Source organism: Nicotiana sylvestris, chromosome 5 (assembly GCF_000393655.2).
Source record: "Nicotiana sylvestris chromosome 5, ASM39365v2, whole genome shotgun sequence".
In the NCBI taxonomy this organism is placed as follows: domain Eukaryota; kingdom Viridiplantae; phylum Streptophyta; class Magnoliopsida; order Solanales; family Solanaceae; genus Nicotiana; species Nicotiana sylvestris.
The window spans coordinates 68,313,576-68,334,351 of record NC_091061.1 but is presented as its reverse complement, the minus strand read 5'-3'; the positions used below and the strand labels follow the sequence as shown (position 1 = coordinate 68,334,351).

The 20,776-nt window shown below is 36.8% G+C and overlaps 1 long non-coding RNA gene across 1 annotated transcript; it reads right to left on the bottom strand.

The window, feature by feature from the left end:
• Nucleotides 1-17,826: 17,826 nt before the first annotated feature.
• Nucleotides 17,827-19,731, bottom strand: LOC138891081 (uncharacterized). Its single transcript, XR_011407391.1, has 3 exons — nt 19,689-19,731; nt 19,133-19,210; nt 17,827-18,140 (listed from the first exon to the last, which is right to left on the bottom strand). It is a non-coding gene; the product is annotated as an uncharacterized lncRNA (long non-coding RNA).
• Between the last annotated feature and the right edge of the window lie 1,045 nt (nt 19,732-20,776).

Below are 20,776 nucleotides of genomic sequence, written 5' to 3'. Positions count from 1 at the left end.
AATGTCGTGCCCGTACCGAAGAAGGATGGCAAGATCAGAGTATGCGTCGATTACCGCAATCTTAACAAAGAAAGTCCGAAGGATAACTTCCCACTACCCAATATCCACATTTTGATCGATAATTGTGCCAAGCGCGAGATTGGATCTTTTGTGGATTGTTATGCCGGGTATCATCAGATTCTAATGGATGAAGAAGATGCAGAAAAGACAGCGTTCATCATGCCATGGGGAACTTATTGCTACCGGGTAATGCCATTTGGTTTGAAGAATGCTGGGGCAACTTATATGAGGGCGATGACTACTGTATTTCATGATATGATACACAAGGAGATTGAGGTATACGCAGATGATGTGATCATAAAATCAAAGCATTAGGCCGACCATGTCGAGGATTTGAGGAAATTCTTCCAGAGGCTTCGCAGGTACAACCTCAAGCTTAACCCAGCCAAGTGTGCATTTGGTGTTCCATCTGGAAAGTTGTTAGGATTCATAGTCAGTCGGTGAGGCATCGAGTTGGACCCATCAAAGATCAAATCCATACAAGAATTGCCCCCTCCGAGGAACAAGACTGAAGTGGTGAGTCTGTTAGGAAGGCTGAACTACATCAGCAGGTTTATTGCTCAGCTCACGACAACTTGTGAGCCTATTTTCAAGTTGTTGAGGAAGGACGTTGCGATCAAGTGGACTGATGAGTGTCAAGAAGCATTTGATAAGATAAAAAGTTACTTGACAAACCCACCTGTGTTGGTTCCGCCAGAACCAGGGAGACCTTTGATTCTTTACTTGACAGTCTTGAAAAATTCATTTGGTTGTGTACAGGGGCAGCATGACGTCACCGGCAGGAAAGAACAAGCCATCTATTATCTTAGTAAAAAGTTCACAGCTTATGAGGTTAAATACACTCACCTGGAAAGGACATGTTGCACCCTAACTTGGGTGGCACAGAAAATGAAACATTATTTGTCATCCTACACTACCTACCTCATTTTGCGTTTGGATCCGTTGAAATATATCTTTCAAAAGCCTATGCCAACAGGAAGACTTGCAAAATGGCAGATTTTGCTCACAAAGTTTGACATAATCTATGTGACTCGGACTGCGATGAAAGCCCAAGCATTGGCCGATCATTTGGCCGAGAACCCGGTCGATGAAGAGTATGAGCCACTAAGGACTTATTTTCCTAATGAAGAGGTGATGCACATTGATGAACTAGAACAGGCCAAAAAACCAGGTTGGAAACTTTTCTTTGATGGGGCTGCTAACATGAAAGGAGTCGGAATAGGAGCTGTGCTTATTTCTGAAATAGGGCATCACTATCCTGTTACGGCTCAGCTTCGGTTTTATTGCACCAACAATATGGCTGAATACGAGGCATGCATTTTGGGTTTGAGGCTAGCTGCAGACATGAATGTCCGGGAAGTTCTGGTCTTGGGAGACTCGGATCTTCTGGTGCACCAAATTCAAGGAGAATGGGAAACGCGAGATCTGAAGCTCATACCATACCGACAATGCTTGCATGATCTTTGTCAACGGTTTAGATCAGTGGAGTTCAGGCATATTCCAAGGGTCCATAATAAGGTCACTGATGTTTTGGCTACCCTAGCGTCAATGCTGCACCATCCGGACAAAGCCTATGTCGATCCTTTGCACATTCAAGTGCGAGATCAACATGCTTACTGCAACATGATTGAAGAGGAATTTGATGGCGAACCGTGGTTCCATGACATCAAGGAATACATCAGAATGGGGATATACCCAGTGCAAGCCACGGGGGATCAAAAGAGAACATTTCGACGGTTGGCAAGCGGATTTTTCTTGAGTAGAAGAGTTTTGTATAAAAGAACACCGGACCTGGGATTGTTAAGATGCATAGATGCTAGACAAGCTACGTTTGTCATGTCCGAAGTACATTCAGGAGTCTGCGGACCACAATGAGCGGATATGTGTTGGCAAAGAAAATTCTCCGAGCAGGTTATTATTGGCTCACCATGGAGCGAGATTGTATTAGTTTTGTGCGCAAATGTCATCAGTGCCAAATACACAGAGATTTGATTCATTCTCCGCCATCGGAATTACACACAATGTCAGCGCCATGGCCCTTCGTCGCTTGGGGCATGGATATCATTGGACCAATTGAGCAAGTAGCATCCAACGGGCATAGGTTCATTCTGGTAGCCATTGATTATTTCACCAAATGGGTTGAGCCCAAAACTTTCAAGTCTGTGACCAAGAAAGCAGTGGTCGATTTTGTTCACTCACATATCATCTGTCGATTTGGAATCCCGAAGGTGATCATCACAGATAACGGTGCTAATCTTAATAGCAATTTGATGAAAGAGGTATGTCAACAGTTTAAGATTACACACCGCAATTCTACCACATATCGTACCAAGGCGAATAGAGCAGTTGAGGCAGCCAACAAAAACATAAAGAAAATACTTCGGAAAATGGTAGAAGGTTCTAGGCAATGGCACGAAAAATTACCATTTGCGTTGCTGGGTTATTGCACTATTGTCCGTACTTCGGTAGGTCCAACTCCTTATTTGTTGGTATATGGAACTGAAGCAGTAATACCGGCGGAAGTTGAAATCCCGTCCCTTCGAATTGTCGCTGAGGCTGAGATTGATGATGATGAGTGGGTCAAAGCCCGTTTGGAGCAGTTGAACTTGATTGATGAAAAGAGATTGGCAGATGTGTGCCATGGCCAATTATATCAAAAGAGAATGGCAAGAGCATATAACAAAAAGGTGCATCCCCAGAAATTTGAAGTGGGTCAGCAAGTGCTGAAACGCATCCTTCCACATTAGGTTGAAGCAAAAGGCAAGTTCGCCCCGAATTGGCAAGGGCCATTCATTGTAACCAGAGTATTGTCCAATGGTGCTTTATGTTTAACAGATATCGAAGTAAAATGCATATACATGGCTATCAATTCCGATGCAGTAAAAAGATATTATGTATGATTTCTTTGGTATAATTGTTGATTGTTTGTATTTGGCATTATTTTGAAGATTGAAATGACGAATGCAATTTGTTCTACTATCTAAACACTTTACCCTTTGTTCCCTTTTTTAGCCTTATTTATTTCTTTCATACCCCTCTTTTGGAATCAATAACGAAAAAGAGAGAAAAAGAAATAAAAGAAAAAGAGAAAAGAAAAGAAGTGAAAAAATATAACAAGAAGGAAATTCAAGTGTGAACTACGTTTGACCTGATCCCTGTTAAGGGTACGTAGGAAGCTTTACGGCTCGGTCATAGTAAAATAAAAATCAAAAGATCCCCAAGCAAGAAACTGGGGCAGAGGTTGTATTTGTAATAAGAAATGTGATTCCAAAAGTTGTAATTTTAAACCCATGTTAAATTGTTTTGAGCCTTTGATACCCTTTCTTTCTAATCCCATCCAAAAGCCCATATTACGGTCCAAAGAAAGACCTTCTGATCAGTTTTCGAGAGATTCCAAGTCGAGTAAATAGAGTGATTCATATCAGGGTAATACTCCGGTCCAAGCAGGGAAATTAATGAAAATGAGAGAGTCTTATGGGTGAAAACCTTCACAGGCATCATAAGGCAACGGAAGTTGAGAGAAAGAAAATGAGAGAGTCTTATTGGTGAAAACCTTCACAGGCACCATAAGGCAACAGAAGTTGAGAGAAATAAAATGAGAGAGTCTTATCGGTGAAAACTTTCACAGGCACCATAAGGAGACGGGAGTTGAGAGAAACGAGAGAGTCCTATTAGTGAAAACCCCTCGAAGGGCACTATAGGGTGACACAGAATTAAAAGGGGCAAACGAGACAAGCTTGATAGAAAGGATCCGTCGAGACATCAAGCAGAATAAAGATGTTGTTTCGGCAAAAGAAGATGGGTTGCGGGACCTTTGAAATACAAAGTAGGGACATCAGAAAGATTATTGATGTAAATAGACTGGGTTGATTAATCCAAAAATGCATGACATGACCATTGGGATCGGTTATACCATTCAGATAAGTTATTTTCTCTTCAAACAATTGTTCAGAAAGATTATTGCTTGTCCTATCTTTCGAAGTCATCATTTTCCATTTCTTTTTTATCAATAGTAGTTTGTTTTTAAGAAGGATTTTCAGAGCTAACTACCAGTTGCCAACACGGTGCAAGGTAAATGGGGATAAGACAGGTGAGGATAATGTAATGGGACGAGAAAGACATCGTTGTAAGACCAGATGATGGATTGGTCTAAGATTTCGGGACAATGTGGAGCAAAGGTGGAAAACAATGGTTGAGAGGTTGGTGAATACAGAATCATCAAGAAGGTCGGAAGTTATCAGCCAAGTTTCAAAATGGTCGAACAACGCAGAGCATGGAAAAGAGCGAAAGGGAAAACCGTCCCCAGCAGGAGCATCCTCACATTTTAAACTAACAAATTCTCTTTGATTTTAAGCAGGGACAGGAAATGTTATTGATGACAGAAAGACATGCCACAAGAAAAATTGTCAAACTGGGGCAGAAAATTTTTTTAAATTTTGAAAATTTTCTGGAAGTCAGGTACCCACTTAGGGAAGAAGGAAGATAACACAAGTTCGGTGAAAAGCGGTATCCCCAGCAGTTTTCGGAAGAAGGCAAAACAAGTTTTAAAGAAAGCAATTTCGGGAGGAAGATAACACAAGTCTCAAGGGAAGTAGTTCCAGAGGAAGGAAAACACCAGCTTTAAGGGAAGTAGTCTTTGAAGGAGGAAAATAACATATTTTTGAATGAAACACCGGTGTTATCCCCAGCAGTTTTCAGAGGAATGAAACACCAGTTTTTAGGGAAGCAGTTCTGAAAGAAGATAATTCAAGTTAGAAGGAAAATGGTTCAGGAGGCAGGAAGGAACAACAGCAATAGAATGCATTTTAAGAAGTTGTTGAAGTCAGGAGCCTGTCTGGAGAATGGAGGTGTTATATTTTAAAAAAGTAGTTGAAGTCAGGAGCCCGCCTGGAGAATGGAGGTGTTATATTTTAAGTAGTTAAAGTCAGGAGCCCGCCTGGAGAATGGAGGTGTTATATTTTAAAAAGTAGTTGAAGTCAGGAGCCCGCCCGGAGAATGGAGGTGTTATATTTTAAGAAGTAGTTGAAGTCAGGAGCTCACCTGGAGAATGGACGTTGTTATATTTTTCAAGTTGTAGTCGAAGTCAGGAGCCCGCCTGGAGAATGGAGGTATTATCTTTAAATTGTTTAATGAAGTCAGGAGCCCGCCTGGAGAATGGGGGTATTATCTTTTTAAGTCGTAGTAGAAGTCAGGAGCCCGCCCGGAGAGCGGAGGGTTGCAACAAAGATCCCCAGCATAAAGTAAAGTTCAAAAGTTGGAAGGAAGGCAACACTAGTCAGAAGAAGGCAATTCAAGCTTCGAAGGAAAAATAATTCGAAGCTCACAAGAAGGAAATAAGCAGTTCAAATTCGAAAATCAAGAGAAGACTACGAGTCAAGACAGAAAGAAAGAAACATCAGAGGAAACACCATGTCAGCAAGACATCAAAGCAACCAGAGACACAAGAGCAAGACTGAAAATCTAGATAAGATTTGGTAATTCATAGACTACAGTTTAGTCTAGCTTCTTGTTTTCTACTAGCACGGTGTAATAAGGAGGTCAGTAAGTGGCGACAGCAGCAGCAACAGTAGTAACAGTAAAACCACAGCTCCGTGGTAGTTCCAGCTACCAAAACTTCCCGAACTACATTGACCTGATTCCTTTTAGCCAGGGATATGTAGGAAACCTTTGAAGCAGAGGTTCGGTCAAATTCTTTCAAAAATGCTTCACATGGAGTAGCCGAACGGGCAAAAATCGCTCGTATCCGCTCACTTTATCTTTGCACGAAAACTCTTCATGTTTCCGGACAAAGAGGGGCAGCTGTGAGCACGTGATTTTTTCCCTACAAGAACTACTCCCAAAAATTCAAAATAAAATAGTTTTGTGTTGCTTGTGATTTATTTGTACTTGTCTGTGCATGTTTATTTTTACTTTAATTAAGAAAGATACAAAAATATGTGTTGCATGTGCTTTAGGATTTAATTTTACATTTAGGAATTAATTAAACAATATTTGGATTTGCGAGAATGAAAATCACAAAAATATGTACTTTGCATTTAATCTCCAATTGTGTGATTTTATTTTAGTCGGTATTGTGTGTGATAATTGTTATTAGGAATTAATTAGTATTTTTAATTTGTTTTATAATTCAATTTAGAATTTTAGTTTTATTAATTAGGAAATAGAAGAAAAAGAAGAAAAAAAAACAAAATGGGAACCGGATCGGGCCAAATTGGCCACAGCCCAGTTCTTACCCAAAAAATCAGCCCAATACCCGCCCCAAATCCAGTCCACCTGTGACCAACCCAGAACGACGTCTTTTGGGCATTGTGAATCTGGACCGTCAATCTCATACGATCAAACGGTCTAGTCCGCCTCCAGAATTATCCAAACAACGTCGTTTTAAGTCAGTCAATCTCAACCATTCGCTTGATTTGATCGAACGGTCCAGATCAACTCCTCCGTCACCCGACCCATTTCCACCAAAGACCAACCCGGTCTTAAGACAAACTAAATGACGCCGTTCCGTTTAGTGATTTGATCCAAGCCGTCGATCTTAATTGATCCAACGGCCTGGATCTGATTTCGTCCCCAGTATATATTTTGCCAAACAGACCCCACCCCCCTCAGACCCCCCCCCTCTCTCGTCTCTTCAGAGACCAAAACATACACCACCACACACCACCGCCTTCCGCCCGCCGAAAATCGCCCACGGCGGCGGACGGTGGCCAAACAACCCCAGAAATACACCCCTGAACCACCTTGTTCCCCCCTCTCCGATTCCACACTCCATTAGCCTCGAATCATACTATAACTCCTAGAATCTTCGATCGAAGATCCCCATCCCAAACCCTAGCCTGTCCATTTAACCCCAAAATCACACCCAATAATCCCCTTGACCTCCTCGTCGCTAATCACTAACCAAATTGGCTCGAATCAGAGTAAAACTCGTCGAATGACGGATCTAGGGTTCAACGGTTCGAGACTGTTTCGAAGCTGTCAGGGTTGAACGGGTTCTAGTTAGTATTATGAGCCTATTTCTGACGAAATAGATGTATAATACTAACTGGAACTTAAGTTCGAAAGGGCATGTTGGTGGGATCCGAGAAAAGAACAGTAAGGTCTTCTTAGCTTTTCCTTTTCTTTTTTTTATATGTTTATTTGTCTGTGTTAAGTTGTAATTAGTCGCTGCTTCAGGTTTTCATCATTTTTGTCAAGTAATTCGTTTGTGTTAAGTTGTAATTCATCATTTTGTCAAGTAATTCTTCCTCCTCTTTCGGACCTTTTTCTTGGTCCAGTTTGCTTCTGTTGATTAGCATATGCTATAAATTGTTGACTCGATTAAATAGTTTCGTCAATTGTTTCGTTCATGTCTATAGTTCAGTTGTTCTCTTCAAGTTATTGGATGTTGTTTTATCTTCTGACCTTTGTATTCTCAACCTCATGGCTCATAGCTAGTATACTTGTTGTTCCAGCATTTTGTTCGAGGTTAATTTGGAGTTATATTTGTTCCCAACATAGATAACTTATTCTCATGCATCTGTGTGAATCAATTTTTGACCTTAATAGTCCAGTCTGACTATTGCCCTGAATCATTGAATCCCCATCTTGGTTGAAATGTTGTTAGATTTGATCTGAGTTCAATTGGTGATTGAGTTTAATGATTCGAATCTACTTGTTTATTCTGTTAAGTTTGTTCTGATATAAATCTGACCTTGTTGAATTGTCCTAATGTTGTTGATTGGGAGTTAGTTCATTAGCCAATTAATAGGCTTAAATTGGTTATAGCTGAGGTTTCATACAGGTTTAAAAGGATTGGGGTAGGATAGTAATCACAGGGGTTTCAGGGGATAATTTGGGACTTAAAAGTTTTAAAATGGTTAGTTTAAGTGTTCTGTCTAGTAAGTACTAATGTAGCATTAAACTAATGCATTTGTTTAGTAGTAGTGGGGAACAAAACATAATAGCATGGGGAGGCCTGATGGAAATGAAATTAAAGTATGTACTACCCATAGCCATTGAATTAAATAAAGAAAAGACAAGGGTTAGTGGTGAACAAGTGAATCAAAAACAGAACAAAACATACTCTAGTGGAGTTCTAAAGAATATCATGGGCAGAATTAGTTTCTTAATTCTGCCTGAGTGCTCTTACGAGCTGGCAGGGTCAGTGTTTGGGTATAAAGGGAGGAGTCCAGGATCAGTCTTGGGGGAGTAAGGAAGTTTTGGAGAGTTTTTTTTTCAAAAGGCAGTCTTAGAGAGTATTTTAAAAGCTAATGCATTCAGCTTTTTAGAGTTCGGGAGAGTTTAAGAACAGAAAACCAAAAATATATTGTTTCATTGCATTCATAGGTGTAATTCGAATTCTGGACAGAGTTAAAGGGGGTTGATTTTTGAAATTAGACTCAAAGGTGACACAAAAAGAATAGCAAGAAATATAGAAAAAAAAAGCAATTAGTCCTCTTAGGTTCTTCATTTGATCCTTCTTTAAGCAGTAAAAAATAGCATTGCAAGCTTGAAGTAAAGTGCCTTATTTTCAATTGTTGGGGTGTAGTTTCCAGTTTCAAGTCTGTTTACTGGAGTGTTTCAGGTTCACTGGTTGGTTTTCTTGTTGAGTTTGAGGTCCAATTAGTTGCCCGGAGATATTTATTGTTGTTGTTTGGTTTTACAACTGGTTATGAGCTGTGATCAAGTGTTTTCCTGATTTGAAACTGGGTTTGGAGCTGTTTCTGAATTCCAATTTGCTGTCTGCTGGTGTTATTTGCTGCTGTTGTTGTTTGTCGTATTGTACTGCTGCTGACTTCCTCTTTATTCTTCTGTTCACTCCAATCCAGGTACACAATTAAGCTCAATTTGATGTCACCTTGAGATGTAAACATGAAATGGAAGTGCTCGGGCCCTTAAATATTTGATGTTGTATCTGTAGCTCAGTAGATATAGATGATAAGTAGTTGTTGATCATAGGCTAAAAACTCGTGTTTTAGTCGTAGTAACAACACTTTAATTATTGTATTTTACAAATATTTGAGCTTAAATGATTAACAATTATACTAAATTCATGATTTATGCCTTGCAGGAAGAGTTTCCAACTTAAAAATTAATTCAGGATGAATTTGAGTAATTTGAGGCTTTGAAGTCTGAGTAAAAGCTAAATAAATCAAGTTGGAATCAAGTTGAGTAAAATGGCCATAACCTTTTGCTCAGAACTCCGTTTGGCCTCCATAATATATTGATGGAAAGCTATTTAAAAGGGCTACAACTTTCATGTTTTGAATTTTATCGAGTTCCCAATAGCGCGATCAGTAGAGCGCCCAGATGTGCGGTCGTGCTAGTTGTGCGCGTCCAAGACAGAATACTGGGCAAACTAGCGCGCCCAGATGCGCGGGCGCGCTAGTCCAGTCCGGGAAATCAATTATTTGAGGGAAAAATGGGAAATCTGAGAGGATCCACTAAACTTACATAAAGTAAAGCTCCATTATTGAGATGGGAGATCAGATTTTGAGGGACAAAAAGCCATAGAAGAAGGAGGAGCTTCATCTTGGAGCTAAGAAAGGAGAAGAAGAACAACATCTTGGAGCAAGGATTCAAAGAGTTCTTCTAAACTTTCTTCTATTTGTTTGTTAATATTATGTTTAAAACTTTTATTGTTGATTTTTGTATGATTATGAGTAGCTAAAAACTCTAGTATTCTTGGGTCATGGATGTTAGATAATTATGTTATTTGAAGCTTAGATTGAAGATCTTGAATTTATTGTTATGGGTTGTTTATTTGATTCTGCTTCTAATTATTTTACTGCGTAGCTAACAGTGAAATATTATTTACAAATCTTGAGTTAAACTTGAAAAAGGAAATTCTTGATTGCATATAGAATCAAATAGAGCAAGATCTGAATCCTGGGCATCGGGTGAAAGATTTGCAATTAAGATAGACATATACTTAATTGCCTTGTTTGGTTGAAAAATAGGAGTTGTAAATGCATTCTTGCTAATATTAATACCATAGACATATAGGTATTAGTTTAACTTGAATAGATGCATAAGAACTCGAAAGATTCTTATGAATATTATTAACCCTATAATCAATAACCCGGATAATTCAATTAATTAATCTAAAGCTAAAATAGTAGCATAATTTCTAGCAAGTTCATGACCCGGGAATATATTTATCCAAATTGTTATAAACATATTGTGAAATTGGTGTAGTAATTTTGTGTTGAATTATTGTGCAATTATTAAGTACGTTGTAAATTGGTTCTTTATATATTTTGTGATAATTTAACTTGAATTGATAATTGTTTGAGTCTACATCAGTCGATAAGTTGATCACAATTCCTCGTGGGAACGATACTCTACTTACTACTATATTACTTGTCGATCGCGTGCACTTGTGTGAGTGTTTTGGTCGCAACAAGTTTTTGGCGCCGTTGCCGGGGAATTAGACATTAACTATTCTTCTGGGTTAGACTTTTATTATTATCTTTACAAGTTTATTTTCTTTTCTTTTTGTAAATATGTTATTTTTATAACTATTTGATTTTTCTCTTAGTATGTTTCTAGTTCTCTCAGGATGACATCTGAGGATGAAATATACAGAAGTAAGGTTAATGATGAAGACGCTTAGTTAATCAAAGATTTTTATGGCCCATATTTTTTGGCTAAGTCATGACCTCACCTCTTGGACATCTGAATTTGAATATGGGAGTAAGGGTTGGTATTGGGACGGATATTCTCGATTAGTGTATTCTGCTAAACGACGTTGTTTACTAACAACGGTGATGAAAGATTGGTCTAAGGAGAGAGATTAGCTTGCACAAAAAAGTGATAATTTTGGCTTGGTTGTGCATAACTTGGATTCAGATTTGAGTGCAAAGGTTGATGCGTGTAACGCCCAACAATTTAATGATGAGTTGTATGAAGCTGAAAAAAATCTTCTAGACGAAATAGAGGAGCTAAAACAAGAATACTAATCATTAGATCATATTTTTCTTGAGGATGTCCATGTTAAGAAGAGTGCTCTACAGTCATGTGAGGGAGTAGATAACATTACTTTAGAAGAATTGAGTGTTTGTATAAATGGGGATGTAAATAGTAGTAAAATTTATGAGTCATGGCGCATTAGACCTCATTCCAATCATTTTTCCACATTGTGTTTAGATAGTAAGATAGTAATCGAGCCACCTGACCCTATGGGGAAGTCAGAGAGTGAGGATGAAAGTGTCTATATTCTTGAATTTATTGTGCCAAAAAGCAAAAATTACATTCCTCATCCAAAGGCCGAGAAGTGTCGAGTGAAAAATTTATTACTTGGCCTGGTTATCTTTGTAGCCCCACCAAAGAAGCATAGCGACAAACTTGATGCCTTGTTAGGGGTACAATTCATAAGTTCAAGGTGGAAGCAAAAAGTGGTTCACATTGTATATTGTCTATGTAGGATTTGTATATACGCCTGTGTAGTATATTTTGTATAATAATTTTGAATTTTGTTAAATAGACTAATTTCTTTTTATGTTTATTGTTTATATTTTCAGCTTAGTTTGTAATTTATATTTTTATGTACAATTGTAGTAAGTATCTCTAATATTAGGTAGACCGATAAACATTATATCATTCTAATTGAAGAACAGGATAGTCTGAATCTCTGTTATACATACTAAGTGTCAACATGATATTAACATAAGTGTGAGGTATTTACTCCACCTGCTCTAAAATGATTTTTTTTAGCTAATATATCATGTTGTGCAGATAAAATGTCTAGGCGCCCAAGCAAAAGATCAAACATTGGACTACCTGAGGTTGCATCTAGCAGCCGACAAGGATGGGGATGGGGACAATGTTCCCTCAGAAGACGAGGAATATCTGCGCACATTTGAAGAAGAAGATGCTTAGGCCAATGGCCTCAGGGAGTATTTTTTCTGATCTATATTGTTTTTATTTTGCATTAGGGACAATGCAAGTTTTTAAGTGTGGGGTGGTTTGCCCCTATTATAATGTATTTACTTTGTCAAATTGCTCTTTGTTTGATTGAGTTTAATTATTTTTTTTGATTTTATTTAGTGTGTTGAAGTTTCTTTTAGTTTGTTTTGTTAAATTACAGTATTGATAGAGAGTAGTCCTAATTTCGAAATATTGCTACTAGATTTTCTTGATTTAGTCGGGAAAAAAAACAAAAAAAAAATCAGAATTAATTCGAAAAAAAATAATAATATATTTTTGTTTATTTTATTTTTCAGTTTAATGTACGCTAGTTTTGGTTTAATTTAAATAATTCCCCTTGGTTTTTCTTTATGCCATGGTTCTTTTCCAAGGGTGTATTTGAACCGGGTATAGTAATTTTTTTCTCCTTTATGTCAATTGAATAAAAAGTTCCTAAATTAAAGAGTTAATTCTTCTCAAATGCACATGCTTGAAAAGTGATATATGCCTTATTTGTGATGTTCAAATCTCAATTCTTGATTCTAAAGTAAGTGCCTTAAATTGTATAATTATGACTATGCTTAACTGCTTTGACTAGAGAGTCGAGAAAGATCCAAGCTTGAGTGAATTGTGTGCCAATATGTGAGTAAGGATTGCTGGAATATTCTATGTATAATAGTTGATGTCTAGAACTTGCCCCCAAGTGTTTTGCAAAGCGAAATAGTAGCATTATTCAGTTTAGGAGATGATATAGGCATTTCTTTGTTGAACCAGTTTGATAATTATTTCCACCTAATTGTATATATCTTAGTCAAACCTTTTGAGCCGTTAATCCTATTTCTTTGGCACCCACTTTATAAACCTTACCAATTTATGTAATATATTAGTTGTTTGCACCTCTATCTCTCATGAGCACTTAATGTTGTTTTAATGTTGAAGAAGTTGAGAAGAGATTGGTTGGTTTATTTGAAAAATAAATCAAAAAAAAGAGTGAAGAATAATTCATATATGTATATATGTATATATATAGGGGATGAATTTTCAGTAGTAACATTCCCTAACCTAAGGTGCTTGAAGAGAATGGAATTTGTTGTTAGTATGTAAAATCTCAAAAAGGTTGGAGATGGTTTAACATAGGAATGATGCTGAAATTTTGAAATATGTTGTATGTTGGAAGTGTTCAAAGAGGTGTAGTTACTACATTCTATATTTTTCACACCTTTTTTTCTAGCCTACATTACAACCAATAAAAGTCCTACTAGATCCTTGACTGAATAAGTTCAATTAGTAGAGTATTACACTAGGGGCAAGCATATGGTATGTCATCTGTTGCACATGAAGTTCTATTCTAAGAGTGAGTTAATTCTTCCTATTTTGAGTTCCTAAATATTCTTGATTATTATTTTGAGAGGAACTAGTCTATATTATTTGTGGGAGGGCACATGATTTTTAAAGGCAAGGAGAATTTTTTACCTTTGTGTTAGAGCAAGTAAGCAAGTTATGAAAATGCGCGGCACTTGTGAGTCATGTCTTGAGGTTGAATTATTATGAATTGGTACCTAAGTATCAACATGTGTTATTACAAGAAATTATTTGATAAAAAGATCGTCCTTATCTGAAGTGTATGTTAATTGCTCGAGGACGAGCAATGGTTTAAGTGTGGGGTGTTGATCATAGGCTAAAAACTCGTGTTTTAGTCGTAGTAACAACACTTTAATTATTGCATTTTACAAATATTTGAGCTTAAATGATTATGAATTATACTAAATTCATGATTTATGACTTGCAGGAAGAGTTTTCAACTTAAGAATTAATTCGGGATGAATTTGAGTAATTTGAGGCTTTGAAGTCTGAGTAAAAGCTAAATAAATCAAGTTGGAATCAAGTTGAGTAAAATGGCCATAACTTTTTGCTCAGAACACCGTTTGGGCTCCATAATATATTGATGGAAAGCTATTTAAAGGGCTACAACTTTCATGTTTTGAATTTTATCGAGTTCCCAATAGCGCGGTCAGTAGCGCGCCCAGATGCGCGGCCGCGCTAGTTGTGCGCGTCCAAGACAGAATACTGGGCAAACTAGCGCGCCCAGATGCGCAGGCGCGCTAGTCTAGTCCGGGAAATCAATTATTTGAGAGAAAAATGGGAAATATGAGAGGATCCACTCAACTTACATAAAGTAAAGCTCCACTATTGAGATGGGAGATCAGATTTTGAGGGAGAAAAAGCCATAGAAGAAGGAGGAGCTTCATCTTTGAGCTAAGAAAGGAGAAGAAGAACAACATCTTGGAGCAAGGATTCAAAGAGTTCTTCTAAACTTTCTTCTATTTGTTTGTTAATATTATGTTTAAAACTTTTATTGTTGATTTTTGTATGATTATGAGTAGCTAAAAACTCAAATATTCTTGGGTCATGGATGTTAGATAATTATGTTATTTGAAGCTTAGATTGAAGATCTTGAATCTATCGTTATGGGTTGTTTATTTGATTCTGCTTCTAATTATTTTACTGCGTAGCTAACAGTGAAATATTATTTACGAATCTTGAGTTAAACTTGAAAAAGGAAATTCTTGATTGCATATAGAATCAAATAGAGCAAGATCCGAATCCTGGGCATCGGGTGAAAGATTTGCAATTAAGATAGACATATACTTAATTGCCTTGTTTGGTTGAAAAATAGGAGTTGTAAATGCATTCTTGCTAATATTAATACCATAGACATATAGGTATTAGTTTAACTTGAATAGATGCATAAGAACTCGAAAGATTCTTATGAATATTATTAACCCTATAATCAATAACCCGGATAATTCAATTAATTAATCTAAAGCTAAAATAGTAGCATAATTTCTAGCAAGTCCATGACCCGGGAATATATTTATCCAAATTGTTATAAACATATTGTGAAATTGGTGTAGTAATTTTGTGTTGAATTATTGTGCAATTATTAAGTACGTTGTAAATTGGTTCTTTATATATTTTGTGATAATTTAACTTGAATTGATAATTGTTTGAGTCTACATCAGTCGATAAGTTGATCACAATTCCTCGTGGGAACGATACTCTACTTACTACTATATTACTTGTCGATCACGTACACTTGCGTGAGTCTTTTGGTCGCAACAGTTGTATAGTCCAATTTGATCTATAACTCAATGAAATGTAGACTGTGAAGTTTGTACCTAATTAGGACTGTTTAAACTGTTAATGTGTATTCATTAGTTGTAGACTTACAATAGTTTAGTACTGATTTCAATTAACATTGAGTTAAAAATCGGATATCAGTATTGTTTGGACCTACAATTAATTCAGAAGTCAACATGTGGTGCTTATTCCGATTTCAGGTTAAACGCGCTTTTAAAACAACCCAACATGCTAGTTATTGATGTCCTCTCCTTTGTTCGTTAAGCTCACTATTTCGACGTAGGACCAAGTAATTGCATGTTAATGGTTTATATCAATAGTCTACTTGAATTTGAATCAGTTAAGTTATTCATGAATGTTAGCAGAATCAAATAACCGAGTCGTGTAGTTCAAAACTCGATCCAGCATATGGATTGGGTTCTTTGGACCTAAAGTTGAAATGGCATTTGGTCTACTAATTTTCAATTGATAGACTATAGGATTTTCTAATATTAACTAATTAGGGCCCCCTTTTACTTATTTCTTTAGAGACAAATAAATAGAAGAATAATAGTCATTTTAGGATTAGCCTTTAAATAATAAATGAGACGAGACTCGCCAAATAAAACGCATAAGTTGCGGGGCCCTCAGTAAATATTGCGTTAAAATACTTTAGATTTCGGGACGGACCGTCTAATAAATTTCACGACTTTTCTCAAAATAATAACGCGCTAGTCACTTTAGGCGCGCTTTTAATAAATTACTTTCTTAAACTCGGGTGCACATTTATGTGACCCAAATCCAAATCTCAACGGAGTCGAAATGTGTCAATAACCACGGGTGCATTGATGTGACGTGGTTCGAGACGTGTTTTCACGACGTTGCAATTCTCTCTTAAAATAACAACAATAAAAGCGGGAAAGAGTTAAAATTTGCACACAGGTCTAACATGTATAAAATCAGATAAATAAGTCGAATATGGCAGTTGAGCGACCGTGCTAGAACCACGGAACTCAGGAATGCCTAACACCTTCTCCCGGGTTAACAGAATTCCTTATACGGATTTCTGGTTCGCGGATTGTAATACAGAATCATTTCTTCTCCTCGATTCGGGATTCAACCGGTGACTTGGGACACCATAAATCTCCCAAGTGGCGACTCTGAATTAAATAATAAATCTCGTTTCGATTGTCCTTTAATTGGAAAAAATTCCCTTACGCCCCTGCCGGCGCAGGTAAAAAGGAGGTGTGACAGTGGTCTTATCCTAGATTTTTGTTTTTTAGGTAATTACCAATTACCCGTATAATTAAGAATTATCTCGAATTACTTAAAATACCATTCACTTTGAACACACTTTATATCACTTACTTATAACTTACTATCATAGTCATGTGGTACCATATAAAATAAATACATACACTATTATTATTAAAATATTCATGTAAAAAAATACATATATTTTCTCAACTTATAATTTTCCTAATCTCATATAAAGAGCACAAATTTTCGTACTCTTAATTCTTAAAATGGTAAAAAGATAACCTTCTTTTCTTGTGAGAAAGTAATTTCTATCTTTACAATAAAGAAAATCTTATAAACTTTCTTATTTTATGTGTATAACTTAAAGTATTTTCGAAAGTAGTAATATTAATAACTATATAGAATCATAATTTTCAAACTTTTACAAAAATATTCCACTCAAAATATCATATCAAATATATAGAATCATATATATAGGGTCTTGCAATAACATAGTCACGACATTCTCTTTAGAAGAGCAATCTACTTTTAGCAAGATACTTTTGCTAATAAAATGACAAGGACACATAGGAAATCATGATTCAATTTTATCGTAGATAATGAAGAAACATGCAGGATTTCTAGTAACGTAGCAATACTTTTGAAGATATTGTGAAGGGGCTCATTTCCCAACATTGCATCATAATCAAAACTAGAACAACACTTACGAATCTCCACCAGGTATAGCATCTAGAGCATCAAATAGGAAAATCCAACTAACGGTAGATTCATACAAATAACAATAACTGAAAACAAGACAACAGGACACATGGCCGAGATTTGAAAGTTAAATTCATCTATAATCTCATGAATCGTCTTAATCCCTTCTAGCTTATATGGGTTATTACAACTTATCCTAATATTAAAGTACGGGATGTAATATCCTTCCCCCCTTTAGAACATTCGTCCTCGAATGTTAACTCTTAGAGATTTAGAAAATTTTCATTAGGGTCTCATATATAAATTAGGTTAAAACCTAAACTATATCTGAAGTCTCGACTATTCACAACTTTTTGTAGTTGAGTATCTCCTATATTCTTCACCTTTATCTCACTTATCTTTCAATATCGCATCGTATCTTATTTTTCTTTCATAACCTCTCTTCCACATTACGCCTTAAATACTGCGATACTTGCACCTCTGGTGCATACAAAATCTGGCGAAAGCTTCATACTGACTTCTTACGACTTGGCATGATTTGAAAACAAAAGAAAGGAAACATTTCGTAAATGCCCTATAGCCTCTCAATTATAAATTGTGGTGCGCAACACATCCATAAGTGAGACTCTACAAGACATGTCTTTGTAGACTCCCTAGGACACGACTCGCTCTGATACCACTTGTCACGCCCCGAACCTAGGGAGGCGTGGCTGGCACCCGATGCCACACTGGCCCGAGCGAACCATTATACAACTCATTTATTCCTTTTGTAACTATCATGGGCCAATATGGCTACAACTCATAATGTACAATTTTAAGTGGACAACATTGTATCTGTGAACTATTTTTCTTAAAAGATGGACACATATGGGCCGTCAAGGCCTCTGACATACCGTACATAATAAACCTGTGTCTAAAAAGCCTCTACGATTATATGAAATCAAATGGGACTAGGTACCGGCCTACCCATATGTCTGTAGCAAAATTTTAACATAAAAAACCATGATGACTCATAGACTCGACTGCACTCCGAATAAGGTGGAGTCTTACCAATCCTTCGTTGAATGTCAATCTCGTCTACTATGAAGGCTCGTCAAACTGATTATCTATACCTGCAGGCATGAATGTAGCATCCCAACAAAAGGACGTCAGTACGAATAATGTACTGAGTATGTAAGACATGTAAATAAATATATAAGGAGCATGAAAGAAACATAGAGTAAAGGACTCAACCTGCAAGTTTGGATAGTTCTATAAATTATGAAATACTTATAGTGTCATGCATATGCGTATAAATGTCATGTAATGCATAGGTCTGTACGTACATAACATAATCAAGCCTCTGAGGGCATCCCATCATATCTTCTCGGTCATTATGGGCAAATCATCAACGTATACCAACTGATCAGGTGCTGGTGCGTATATAACGCCATAACCTTTCCCATATTCTATATACATATATATATATATACATACATATATATATATATATATATATATATGCGTATATAACGCCATAACATTATCACGCCTCTGAGGGCATCCCATCATATCATCTCGGCCACTGTGGGCAAATCATCAATGTATACCAGTTGATTAGGTGATGGTGCGTATATAACGTCGTAACCTTTTCTCATAACCTATATACATATATACGCGTATATAATGTCATCTGGTGCCATGTGTGCAAAATCATCAACGTATACTAGCTGATCAGGTGGTGGTGCGTACATAACGCCGTAACCTTTTTCCATATTCTATATACATATATATACATATATACGCATATATAGCGTCGTCTGAGTCATGAGTAAATGCACATGTAAATGAGTGCAATGCATGAGAAGTACGTTAATAAAACTTCTCGGAACATCATAAGACCATTATACCTCTGACTAATATCGTAAAATAAATTTTTTTCAACTTACGTATTTTTCTGAGACCTATGAACAAACAATAGAATAATAAGACTTATGGGAATTCAAAAACATAGGCATCTCAAATACTTTTGTGAATAGAGTCATTTATGGAAATTGTGCGGTTGCTCGTTTCTTCTGTATAATTTGGATCATGCCAAAAGAAAGAAGGGATAGCCTTAATATACCTGGAGGAAGGAACTAATATTAGCGGAGATCTTTAAAAAGTATTCACCCTCATCTTGGCAAGGCACACGAATCCTCTACTGCCAAGTAATACATAATTATCAACAAACATATGAGCAAAATCACAATAATCATTCACCTATGTCAGATTTGGGCTCAAAAAAGCAGCTCAAAAGGCAATAGAAACATCCAACTAGTTTTGCTAAAACATATGTCCTTTTTTGATAACGTAAAGTAAGGATTTATGCTCCAGGTTCTATCCTTCATGCTTTTAAAGAAAACAATCACCCGTATTTTCCATTATCACGGATTCTAGTCCTCGAAACTACAGCCATATTATCACCTAAATAAGTAGAAACATTTTTAGGTCAGGACAAACATTCAACAAGGAGATTTAAGAAGTTTGTTCTTCTCCACATCATCCTAACGAGTAGGAGTTTTAGAAAACATCTAACAAGGACACCAAATTGAAAGAAAGAGAGGAATGATGTAGCATACTGAAGATCTAATCATTCAATTACCTAATACTATTAAGACTTGAAAGAAAACAGGAAATACCATTTACTAGTACATCAAATTTGATTCACCGTTTACATTTCTGCTATCTACCTACAAAAGTTTATGTGTCATCAAATAGTGACCCCTCCATCTCAAATTAAATATCCCACCATTGATCGGCATGAGTCACAAATTTTTGCTTTGCAAAATCTGCCACGTGGTGGTCTTATCCTAGATTTTTGTTTATTAGGTAATTGTCAATTACCCACATAATTAAGAATTATCTCGAATTACTTAAAATACCACTCACTTTTAACACATTTTATATAACTTACTATCATGGTCACGTGGTACCATATAAAATAAATACATACACTATTATTTTATTAAAATATTCATGTAAAAACAACAACAACAACAACAACAACAACAACGACAACAATGACCCAGTAAAATCCCACAAGTGGGGTCTGGAGAGGATAGTATGTACGCAGACCTTACCCCTACCCCAAAGGAGTAGACAGGCTATTTCCGGAAGACCCTCGACTCAAGATAATAAGAAAAACAAAAAGGAGAGAATATTAGTTTCACCACAGAGATCATAGGAAAAATAGGAACATAAAATGCAGAAGGAAAAATGCAAAACAAAAATGATGGCTAGTAAATAGGTCCTGCACCGAAAAGAGAAAATAGTAAGACACTGCAACGCCCCTAGCTATTTCAGACAAAAACCCTACCAGACTAGGCTCACAGCAGTACAAGGTAACGCAAGACTCAGCTATTTCCTAGCCTACAATCGTAATACTCGACCTCCATAACTTCCTATCAAAACCTCCATAATTTCCTATCAAGTGTCATGTCCTCAGAAATCTGAAGCCTCGTCATATCCTGCCTAATCACTTCTCCCCAATACTTCTTAGGCCACCATCTACCTCTTCTCGTGCCCTCCACAACCAGTCGCTCACACCTCCTTACTGGAGCATCTGGGCTTCTCCTCTATACATGTCCAAACCATCTGAGTCTCGCTTCCTGCATCTTATCATAAATGGGAGCCACGTGCACCTTCTCCCGAATATCATCATTTATAATTTTGTCCATCCTAGTGTGCCTGCACATCCACCTCAACATTTTTGGATATGTGAGTTCTT